At 35.8% G+C, this 13,218-nt stretch overlaps 1 protein-coding gene across 1 annotated transcript in view; it reads left to right on the top strand.

The window, feature by feature from the left end:
• Positions 1-13,218, top strand: part of LOC108908280 (lachesin) — a 141,054-nt gene that overhangs the window by 105,182 nt on the left and 22,654 nt on the right. The gene's annotated exons all lie outside the window — the stretch shown is intronic.

The following is a 13,218-nucleotide window of genomic DNA, read 5'->3' as shown; positions in this document are numbered from 1 at the left end:
TTAAAGGCACCACCTGCAACCACAATTTCGTTGGCATAAACAATCAGTGTTTAGCGAGTGCAGTTACTTACGTTTTATTTTAGTTTGGCTTCGAACAAACATAATATACTTTCATTGCACGTATAAATTCAATAGTTTAGATTGATAATTAATTTTATCAGATATGGTTTACTGTGGTTTCAAATGTAACGTTACGGAGAACTGAGAGAATACTTTTTGTAATGCGTAATATGAGTTACAATGAAGTGTTTGGTCTGGCATGGGTTATTAATAAACATTAGCAATTGGATTGTTAAAAATCTTGTAGTTTAGACAGTTTTATATCTCTAGTTATAGCGAAATGCATTATTATATTTTGCAGTTCTCCGTATCCATATGGAAAAAAAAACAAGGAATAATTAATTACGCAGTAATCAAAGAACTTTTTGAAACAAGAAATGGAAGCAATGCCTTCCAGAAACATTTTCCCTTCTCCTGTCATCTAGAACGGGAGTATGATCTAATTGGAGTGAATTGAAGTGAATTTTCCATTTGTCCTCTCGGAAGAATGCGAGAAATATGCGAGAATAATGAATTATGCGAAAAGGCGAGGCATCAAAGGTCGCCTCCTGACATTTCTCCTAGACGGGCTTATTAGAATATAAAACGGGAACGGAGTGATTTGCGGCAGCTCGCCGACTTTACAGACCCATATCGTTCCGCCATATAGTTAGGATGACCTAGTTCGAGGCGAAATCTCCATAAAATATGTTTTCGCACGACCCGCGGACTTTAGGCTGTCGATTTCCTCGAACAAACTGCGACCTAATGGCACAGAAGAATTTAAAGGGACGTATTTTATTATTCCACTGTATAATGAGAACCTAGTTTGACAACTGTAACAGCCGAAAGGCATGCAGTGTTTTATTTCCAAGCTAATAAAAAAAATGTGCATGTGGATTTGTTTATTTTTCTGCAGAACGATTATTGTACGATATTTCAAGCTAATTTATAATAATTATAAGTACCTAATGCTATGCTGATATTGAACTAAACAACAAATCGACTTTTAAGTGCACACAACTGATGCTTGGTTCCATGACACATACCAATGTCGGTTATTCCCATCGTACATAAGGATTAAAATAGAAAAAAATGAATAAATAACCTCGAATCATCCTAAAATATTAAATATGATAGTAAACTAATATACCTTTACAATATTATCAAGTCTTAATAGATCACTCTGTATAGGTCTACGTAATTAATTTTACTAGTTTAGATGCACTTCCACAGACGAATTTTGTGATTACGTTCTTTCATAGGAACATGTGGTAGTCTCAGTAACAATCGCGTTTAATAAATTCCATAATGATTTTAATTACATCAACCACTAATTGGCGGCAGATGATTGCGTCAACGAGCCTCGAGTTTCTGCCTTCGTTAGGATTCTGTTTGTTTTCTATAGCTGGTCTAATAGATAGATAGCACTGCCGACAGTATATTTACCCCATGTTAGCGTCGATGTCAGCTTCAGCTGTATCGATGTCTGAAAAAACACGAAAGTAATTACTTTGGATGACTCATCACTAGTCAGCCAAAATTGTATCTTCTTGATCTTGCGAGGACGGTATAACAGTTTCGAAGTGGTAAAATATATTTTATCTGCTCCCACTAAAGTAAATAGACTATTGATACATTGTTTTTAAGGAGGTAAGTGGATTTTACCGTAGAAGTGGAAGTTGCTATGGACAACGGAAGGTAAGTGAAAGTGAGGTAACCTACCTCTCTGTTGGCTATTTCATTTTTGTTACTTAAACTGTCAGCAACATAACTTTCTGCAATTGTGGCTGATTTCCACCCACCATGTCTCTTGATTACTAATACATCAACTCCTGTATTAACCAGTAACGTTGCCGATGTTCTTCGGAATAAATGGCCTGTTAGCCAGTAACGTTGCCGATGTTCGGAATGAATGATCTGTATATGTTTCAGGATGTTCTAATTTCAATCTTATTAGGAATCATAGAAAGGGTATTCTTGCCGACTGGTTGGTTGTAACATCTACCTGCTTGATAGCGCATAAACGAGCGTGAAATTTCAGTTTTAATTTCCAATCTAATCTTGATATATTTCTTGAGAATTTCTAGGTGAGAAACAGAACCCAGACGAGAAGTAATTGTAAACGTACGTGACATACCATTTTTAGAATTTAGAATGGAATTGTAACTACAATAATGTCGTCAAAATTTTTAAAATTCACGTTGTCCGAAGTAAGTTTGCATAACTCATCAGAACGGCATGCTCCTGCAAGATTTCGAATAATGTCAAAATGAATTGATTAAGAAATGTCCAAAAATAAAACCTAATCTCTATTTCATGAACCATGAGCAACTGTGGGAGCAGATAAAATGTCATACACCACGCAGCAGTTAATTATAATTATCAGTCTCGGACTCTATTGCCAGCCCTCGCTCCGCTCGGGCGCAAAATCGTCTTGACTGGTAAATAATACTTACCTCCTTTATGGTGTAAATAACTGTTTATTTTGTATCGAATGTTTTCGTATACATATACTTTGTCTTCCGCTCTTCGCTATCGACTCGGCTAGCCTCCCTCTCTCAACCCGCACTCCAGCCACCAGCGCGCGCTTTATTCATATTCAGAAGCAACCAACAATCTACTTAACTACTTTTACATAGTACGATTTAGTAAATTTATTAACCAATTAAATGATTGATGGATTAGGATACTAATGAGACTCGAACTAGATTTATTTTGTAATTTACTGACTAAAACAACATCGTTACAATTATTGTTATTGTTATGACGGTACGCCACTGCAAGAAGTAGGCGCCATCGGCTTAAAAAAATCACTCCGAGGAATATCACTGCGTTATTTTCCCGAATACGTATCATAACGAATAAATTAATATTAGCGACGTTGATAGCGACTCAGCCGTCGTCTTGGGCATAAATAAAGCTATTGCGGGGTCAACGCCTGACGAACCAGGAAGCGCCACACTGCGACGGATTCATGTTAATGCGTGAATCAATCGGCCGATTGTGAATATTTAATTGAATATCGAATCTCGTCGCCGAAATTGATGCCAGCAGCGGCCCTCGACCGGATGCAGAAATTAAGCAACTCTAAAACCGATTTGAGCGAGCATTTATTTTTTTAAGTCTGCAATTCACGGTTGAGGAGTCTTAAGGTTGTATTCTTTGTCGATTTTCTTCTTCGGGCCGTAACCAAATCAAATTCGATTTTGATTTAAAACTGTTCTGTGATAATATCAATATTTTTTGTGATTCCGTAAATAATGACATTTCAAAATTGGTCTGTCCCATGGAGGTCTAAGTAATATGTTAGTTACAATTACATTATTTAGTGAATTATCTTGAATTATACATTTCACTTATTATGATGACACTTTGTTTCACTTGTAAACAAGTTCTTTTGGGGAAATCAGAATTAGTGACATATAGGCCGGTGTTAAATCATTTTCTCCTAGCATCCAACATCCTAAACCTCGAAAACCAATGATTTTAGATCCTTTCACCAATTTTTTTTAGTTTAAAATGATACAAGGGATAACATCTTTGAGTTATGGACTTGAACGCGCTGTATATTTTTGTAATGAGTAAAGTTTAAAGTCGAAAAATTATTATTAAGATCATCCTCTAGATTTTATTGTTATTTTAAGAATTTGCATTACAGAGGAGCGGAAAATGCCTGTAAATAAAAAGTCAAAGGGCAACATATATACGATCAATATCCAGAAAATGAACGTTATTCAATTTAAGTTTCTTGTCTGGTATATACAGTATATATAATTTTTATATCGCTTACAATACTTTGAAAGTCGGTATGACAGTGACACTTTGTAAAGATCCATAAAAAACTTCAGGCATTTCGAAAAACTAAATTTGATAACGTTTTTGCTTTATTTTAATTGATTTGGGTTTTCTAATATTCAATCGTCATTTACTCGAAAACTTTCCTTTGTAAGATGGTAACATTTTAATACTGCCGGATCGACAATGAAACGATCTTTCAGAATCAAGAAAAAAAATTGGGGGTTGCTATTTAAAAAAAATTTCGACGACGTCATTACTTGAAAACAAATGACGGTTGAAAATCGCCTTGTATGCTAAAATATGTATTTTTTTAAATTAAAAATCGACCTGTTCGAGGATTTTTCCAAAAAAAAAAATAGTTTCGTCTTTACTGAATTTATTCCATACTTTAGGTGCTTACTGTACTATACCTATTTATTTGTAAATAATAAACAGGCGTCTTTCTTTTCAACGTGATCGATAAGTATTTTCTTTTATTCTATTCACATAGGTACAGGTTGCAAGAATGAACGAGTGCAATGAATAATAATAAAAGCAGTTGTTATAGGTTTGAACCGTCAGAAAATAATTATTTCGTTCGAACGGAGATGCATGGAAACCATTTCACATATTAACCTTTCTGTCATAATTTAACAAACAATTAGCAAGAGCCTAAAGCAAGCAAAATTTGTCAAACGGTACCCACAAGTTTGGTCACTTTCGGCAAATATTTACACGAAAAGATACACTATTTCCAGAGGAAAAAAAAAAACTGGAGCCTTAAAACGTGTAAATATACGTGACTGTGACGTATTAGGGCACGCATTAGCATCAATTAGCCGAGAACCATAATTGAATTCCATTTCAGGCGAACTTCGTCTAGTAAACACGTTTTATTTACCAATTAGAGATGATGATTGGGCTGGTTCCGAAGACATACCCGACCTACTCGTGAGACAGGCAGTAAATTCATTTTTTTTGTATATGTTTATAATGTTGATTCACGCGTAACTGGCTCCGTATGTTACTTCAATTGATGTTTTCTGGGAGTTTGGGACTGAGGTGTAGGCCGGGAGCAGTGTGCTTGTAAGTTTTTTTAGCAATACTTTGAATGATCAAAAAATGAATTTATTGAAATTCTGCTAATAACAATAAATAAATGTGATTATGTAATTGGATTGTTATATAATCCAAATAAAACATTTTGTGCCGTATAACATATACTAGCCAGCCAGATTCTGTTCCTGATTTCTGAAGTGCAAGGTACGAGGGTCGACGTTCGATCACCTTTCTTGATGGGTCCGCAAAAGTTCTGTAACGGGAACCGTATTAGGGTGGACAATTGGCTTCTTTCGATTTTGCTCAACTGTGGATTGTAGTCGCCTGGAATGGGTGATAGACTTGTTGTCTATGTTGCGGTTCCCCAATAGTTTTTTTATTTTCCCGAATCCGAAAATGGAGTGATTTTTTCAACTTTGTAACGTGTCGTTGCCAACAACATCGGTGATGTCGTCCGCTTTTTGATACAAAGGTGAAAATTGTACCCTGCACAGACTAGTTGGATACGATTCGTGATTCCGATTGGAAAGTTAGGCGAATATTTGAAACTTGAAATACGACATTCTGTATTATTTACCATAAAACTTCCCAGGGAAAAAATAACCAGTAACAGCGTAATTATTTTGCAATGGAGTGATTGCAGGTTCAGGTCCGCTGGTCAAATTTGCGATATTATTCGCACAAATCGACACGTCACGGTTGATATAGCCCCAAAGGAAATTGTAACACGCTGGACGCAAATTACCAGCGACATTCTTGTCCGATGCGTAACAGGCATAGTGGACAATTTGGGGCCGTTGTCACGGTGGGGTACACCTCTTCTAACGCATGAAATTATCTAATGAATAATAAATTACATAACGGAAGCGCATGGCCATTGTACGAAATTAATTTCTGTCAATTTATTCGTTCTTTATGTATTCGGATCTATCAGGCCGCTGGACAGGTATACGGGGATGGTGAGATAATTTACTAGGCCAAGAGATGCTTACGTACAAATAAGTTCTAACATGTACTCGCGCATGTACTCGAACAAAAAGATAAATAGCTGGACATTGAGGCAGGAATTACCCAGAATTGCCATCTCGCTGACTAATAACTTTCCTCTAATAACCGAAATTACACCAGCGACGGCAAGCTTCCCTGTCAATAATTGAAAGCCGCCGAAAGTAAGTAAATAAAAAGAAGTTACCCAACCCGATCTGTCGAAACGTTCTCTTGATTTGGATCGACCTGGATTCGTTTTCAGTAAATACAGTTTTATGAGGTTATGATGAAGTCACTGTTTACTTGAATGCTAGGATCGTAAAGTCAAAATTTCTATGACAAGTGAGATGTTAAATCGGTAGGCTGTTAAATGTTTGCAAATATGCCAAAAATCAATTGAAACTCATAGTTTGCAAACACCCTTCAGTTTGAGCAAAATTATTTATTACACTCTCATGAATATGGACGAATATGAATCACTATGCGTGTTATTAGTGTGTTATGTGAATTTAACGCTCTTTTTACTGCGTAGGTACGTCATAATTTATAATTAAGTTCGATTCTCGATATTATTACATTAATCTAAAAGCATATTAACATGTAATTGATGAAAATAATTCGACATAGACGACCTATTTCGCAATTGCCGTTATCACCGTTAATAAAACTTATTTTTGCATACAAACGTCATAAATCGAACATGTAACAGTTACATTAAACATAACTGCTCCGACTATGTAAATAGTACTTTGACCTGTTAATATATTGTAAATAAACAGATAAATAATGTAACTATCTCTTAAATAATGGTGCACTTCTTGGAACTAGGTTAATGTTGAGGATTGTATATTTGAAATCGTTTTACGATAAGTTTATTTCTAAATACATTTATATTTTTTAATTTTGAGTACTGTTTTTATATTCTACGGAATAATTTCCCATAAATAACAATTAGTAAGCGCATCATTCGAAACTCGGTTGTTGTTATTAAACCAATTATAATTTGCAGAAAACCGGCCTGTTATTGGAAGATGTTTATTTAAACAAATTATTAATCAAAAGATAAAGGCATAAAATGGCCCCTCTTTGTGAATTGTGCCGACCAGTCGGCCTGCATATCGATTTTTTGTTGTCGTGTACCATGGCGCCGTCGAGTAAGAAAATAATTATATGTGGAGAGACGTCGGGGACATCCTGCTGATGTAAACGGGGGGAATCGATAAAATGTGGGTTATGTTTGACGAAGGAAATGGATTTCGTCTGGTTCTTTACTCGGGCCAAGGCCTGGATTACACGAAAGTCCCAACTGATGGAATGATTTGAATCGTTTTTATTAATATTTAGGAACAAATGAAGCAAATAGCCACAACTCGCTTATGGCCGGCGTTTTATAAACATTTTCACAACGATTTTCTGTATGTTCAACAGACGTGTGAAATTCAGGAAACCTAACTATAAACATGAAGTGTAAAAATATGCTTTTTTCTTATATAGATTGTGTTGTCAAGTTGTAAACTTCCTATACTCTGGAGAAAACTTATGATAAAGAGATATTGTTTCTAACTTGCTTAGATTTTCTAAAATTCTCGTCAAAAAACTGCTAGAAACTGAAAATTACGCATTAAAACGCCCCCTTTGTTATAAAACGTAAACATAACATGTTATAACATGTTAGAACATGTTATAACATATTATAACTTGTTACAACATGTTCAACATATTATAGCTTTTATAAGAGCATAGCTTTTGTTACTTATTCATGTACTTTCAATATGTTACATAGAAAAAAATTAAAAATTATAGATGATCTTTTCTAGGTGGCTGTAAAGAATAGTAATTTTTCAAATACATCTCTGGAATTCTTTCCTCAAATTTTTTTTTAAAGCTATAGCCAAAATAAGTTTTTGTGAAAATTCGAAACCCACTCCGTTATATTCCAAATTTTGTGTTTATTTCAGCCTGTAAAATGAGTTTCATTTTACAGTTTGTTATGAACACCCTGTATGTTGTGTAATCATAACTACATAGATAAAAGAAATTTAAATTAGACTCAGAAGGCATTGGCTAGAGGCACAGTTAAAAACTTCTTAGTGTCCTTTATAAGGGTAACATAATCCTCGGGGTTGCAAGCTACTACGTCCCCATTTACCTATAATCCAATTGTTGCCGATTCCGCGTCTCAGGATGGGAGACATCCCTAAGTGGCGGCTCCGATTTCGCTCACGTTTCGAATTTCAGCAGCTCCAACGTCGTGTCGCCATAGAAACCTTTTTAGGGTCCCCATGCAAATTGCATCTTGAATGTCGGTACGATGAAATCGTCGCCACTCCCATGAATCTCGTTATGGAAATTCCGGATTTGGAGGAATTAAATTATTTGTCGGGGAACAAGAAGGAATCCGGAATTAGTTTCGGTTACATTTGCATTGGAGGAACTTGTGGGATTCAGTATTTTGTTTGTACAGAAAGCTTTTTAGAAGACCTCAAGTATGTAGAAAACTCCCGTAGCGAATTTTGTCTACAAAGCGTTTCTAATCTTTTTTTCGTATTCAGTTACTCTATCAGTCAATCGGTGCTAGAATCAATAAATTAATACAAAATAAAACAGTAACAAAATTAAACCGTGAACAGTTTAAATTTAAGCAGAATCCGATCCTGTTCCGAACGCTTACAAAGCGCAGCGAAGGCTAGTCTCCGCTGTTCAATTAAAAAGCAGTCGTAGGTTATGTAGATACATCCTGCAATCCCATCGAAAAAGAGCCACCACCCTTTACGTTAAAAGCAACAAAACGTACAGAGTTATTTTTAAATGACAAATTAACCATTACATAGATGTCAAAACGGATTTGGTAGATTCTGCACATAAACTCAATTTAGTCGTGGTTGGTAGAAGCACCAGCCAACATTTGTAGCCAATTGTCGTGTCCTGCTCAAAAAAGGACCGCATAAAAAGTAATGGCGATTTAATGAGGTTGAGCATGCCATATCGAAAGCCGAACGAAAACTAATAAACGTAAAATATTACGATAAATATATCGAGGGCGTGCTTCGTGAACTACACGCTTTATTTAGCCACCGAGCTGAAACGGCTCTTGCCTCGCGACGCCCGCCGTTTTCTTCCGACCTTTTCGCTTGAATGTTTATGTTTATCCGCAATGGCAAACGACGCCGACGCAACATACGATAATTTGCACGTTTCCCTTTGACATTATATTCTTTTGTATTACTACTAGTTTAGCTGGGGGCAGTTATTGTGAGTAGTAAGACGCCATCTTTTGTTTTTAAATAGAATTTCACGTTTCTATAAAAATAAAATAATTTTATAGTAAAAATAGACATTATAGCAATATAGTTTGACATTTGCAGCAGGACTACTTTATTTGCAGTTTTCACGGCCGCCTACTTAGATATTTTGATCCAGAAATGCACCCAAAGCGTGTGAAGTGTGTGTGAAGTGTGCGTGAAGTGTGTGTGAAGTGTGTGTGTGTGTGAAGTGTGTGTGTGTGAAGTGTGCGTGAAGTGTGTGTGAAGTGTGCGTGTGAAACGGACGTGAAGTAATTGCGTCCGTGAAATATTTGCGTCCGTAAAATAAAATGCCATCTACAAGTGGCACTAAACCAACGATTTTGATGAATCGAAGTTATTGAGGTCAATAAAAAAATTTAATATGCACCTCGGCCAAAGCCTGCTTATCTAAAGTGCAACTTTTTGATCAAATATTTGCATTGGTGCATTTTCATTGGTGACCAGAAAAATGTTGACTATTATGTACTGGTATCCTGTACTATTTCATAGTAAAAAACTGCAGTTTATAATTAATCGCCCTGTATGTGTGTGTCTTACGACATTATCGTGTAACCTCTACAAGAACGAAATACTTGTTTAGACGATGAGGCCTACAATTTAGGATGATTATCACAGTTCAAATATTTGTTCAAATATCTAATTACGCTCATTCTACACAATTTCATTCATTAACGCGCTTAATGTTTACGTTTTTAAATAATCGTCAACAGCGTTTAAACATTACTCGTTTATCGCTGTCGCTGTGTGACTAATATTAACGTCGCTTTGTCAGCCTCTCTCAACGGACTGAATAATTCTAGTTTCGTAAATTAAAATGACTCTCAACAAGTATTATTAATAAAGTCTCCTTCAACAGTATAAGCTTGTTTCAAATGAAATCCAAACTAAATGAATTCGTAAAATGTACTTTTTACAAATTCATGAATATAATGTTATAAAAATTGTAAAAACTTGGATCTATGAATCAATCAATTTATTTATGTATGAGAAAATACTTGTGTTCCGTATGAAATTCGTCTCCAACTAATTCCCTAACATTTGGGGATTTACGTATTTTTTTGAAGCTATAACGGCATTTTGCAAACATTGAAAATAAACTGCCAACATATCTTACGCTTCCACATTCGTAAAAGGCATTTTCCTTGTTTACAAGTACTTTTTCAACACAAATAATACTAATTTTGTACGTAGCAAGAGCTGTCACATTTCATTTGACATAATTTTTCAGTTGTCTATTTTCATAAGGCATAACCTACCTCGTTATAGAAACAATAATCTTTATAAATTCTCAAATATTTGGAATTAATAAAAACAAATGAAACATTGCAGTTATCGGAAGGAGGATGTTCTAGCACAACTTCACTATTTTAGCAATAACTTGAACGAAAAAAGATATCAACCTCCGATTTGTGCATTTGTTTTCCTCAGTAAATGGTGTATCAAGCCATGGAAAAAAAACCATATCGATGCATTTAATTTTTTTAGTAAACGGAGACAATTACAAAACTTTTCTAATTAGCGTCACATACCGTTGCGCAGGAAAATAATATTTTTATTCCCATATCATAAATATAAATTTTATTAATAGTTCTTTAAAATGAGCCGTCGTTTCTTGAAATCGATTTCAAGGCGTTTAGAAGTTATGACAATTTAAAAATTTTAAGATGGCTTCCTTCATACTGGCGTTGCTATGGTAATAACAAAAAAAAGTTCAAACAAAACTTGTGAAGGGTTTAACAGTGTATCTAAAGAGTGTATTTTCAACTTAGGTTATATAGGCGAAATATCTAAAAGACGAGAATTTTTGTAACACTATATCAGTTGCGTCTCCTAGCGGTGAAGTTACAAACTTAAAAATAAGTATTTTAAATCAATTTTTGTTTGCCTTATTTGTTAATAAATTTTTTACCCCATAATCGCAGCACGTTTCCTATATACAGCCGCTCCGTACCGTTAATGCATCACCCTGTATATTTGTAAATAGTATGAAATAAAAGGAGCCAGTGTCTATTTTTTCAACAATAAACGCTTCACATGGACCTCGAAGATTTCAATTTGGAAAGATGGCTAAACTTCCCAGCTATCTTTCTTAAGTGAAATATTAACCTGAACAGTCTGTGCCCCATCATTAACGCGCAATGTGTGCTGCCATCTCTTTGATATTGATAAAAAATTCAGTAGTTTTCTTAGTAATCTCAGATGTATATTTTCACATTTATACATGTCACCCTCTGATCTGAAGCTTCGCATCGATCAATTTATTCGGTACGTATCTAGCGGCACCCTAATGCTCTGTCGATCTGGCGTGCCGGTGAACAATCCCGTTTTTTTCTGAGGTTTAGAGAAGTTTACTTGGTCGAGTGTATGGCACGAGTTTTTATGGCAGTCAGTAGCATTGTGTACCGTGAGCATAGAGCGGGCACCCGGCTTGACCATAGATTTATACCTATTTCTGCAACTACAACGCGTATTACTAGCGTAATACCGTTTATTTACTTGATTGTCGTCACAAAGTTTCCGATGTCTAATGATCACAAAACTTGATTTCATACAACGAGAAAGAGGTTGTAGGTTAACTGTTCCAGATCAAAAAGGTACCATCGTAATTAGATCAAACTGATCTATCCGATTTTACACTTGATTGTAAAATGTAGCTGCTCTTTAAATCAATATCATCAAAACTATTAAAACGAATAAAACAGTGTCTGCAATATAGTTTCACTCTTATTCGAAATCAATTCACGATCGTGTTTTTCTGGCCGTCGAAGAAATTGCAGTTTGCTATTATGCAAATTGCACCGATGCAGCAACATCTACTGAATCACCTTAAAGGCCCCTTCCATATTCAGTCTGCCTTTTTTTCGCATATCTGGTCTTTCTCGTGCATTTATTTTGCTTCGAACGGAACGACAGCTAATTCGAGAACGAGTTATTAATTCTCTGGCGATGAGGCAGAGGCGCAAACTGGAAGGTTAAGACCACGTCTAGCTAATTTATTTCTCAGGTGACTTTGTTAAAAAAATGAAAATTAAAAAAATTATAGATAAATATTTATGTTAATATTGATAGATTATTAGCTTTTTTGGCATTGTTGTTTCACATTTTCTTTTTTTTTTCTATATACAAACTTCAGCGGTCAAAGTAAAAAGATTTAGACCAAGTATATGCAAAAGTCATGGTACAACGGACCAAAATATGAAATTTTATAACGACATTGCTAAGTCGTTGTTAATATGACTACATTAATGTGAATTATTGCCTCGATCTGGCCCAGAACGCAATTTTACCACCCGGGATAGCAAACACCACTATTACCGCCCCCCAGACGGTACCAAATAGGTCGTTATCGATTCCAACTTGGCGGCTTACCAGCATGTACTTAACGGCATTAACCGGGTAACAAAACAACACATGCCCCACGCCCATCTCATACGGAATAAGCGAAAGCGGATCGATAATAGTGCACGTTTGTTTACCGGAGTAATTGCCTTTTTAGGACTACGGACGCTCCCAGAAGCAGCCACGAAGAGTATCTGAAAAACGGGAGGGTGTACGTGAGCGTTACCGGCATCGCGATGGGGCCGAGTGGCGTTTGGTCGTGGGGGCGAGGCACCGTGTCGTAAATAAGAGCGCAGTTTTATGTGTGAATGGAAATATGGGTGTGCACGTTCCGCGGGAAAACGTATATAGATAAATTATAGAAAAGGTGGAGCTGCCGGCACGGCTTCTTAATAAAATATATTATTTTTATTTAATTCAGTCTTTATCAGTGCTGTGCTTGGCGCTGACTTTTAGATTAAAGAAAGGGTCGTTCTTATGATTTAATACCCATTATGTACAGTTGTTTAAGTTACATCTCCTAAATCTGTAGTGTTTACAGCGGTGGTCATGGTTACCGTGACGCAGCTGTGTAAGACGGAGTGGGATTGGCGCATAGCAGTTTGAGCTCTGTTTAGTCCGACCGTAACTAAATAATAGCTATTCACCGCTTGTTTTTTCTTATTAAACAATTTCTTTACGTTTTTTTCTTGTGTATTTTAAAAGATTG

The sequence above is a fragment of the Anoplophora glabripennis genome, unplaced genomic scaffold, assembly GCF_000390285.2.
Source record: "Anoplophora glabripennis isolate ALB-LARVAE unplaced genomic scaffold, Agla_2.0 scaffold18, whole genome shotgun sequence".
NCBI classification, from domain to species: Eukaryota; Metazoa; Arthropoda; class Insecta; order Coleoptera; family Cerambycidae; genus Anoplophora; species Anoplophora glabripennis.
This window is presented reverse-complemented; position numbering and strand designations above follow the sequence as displayed.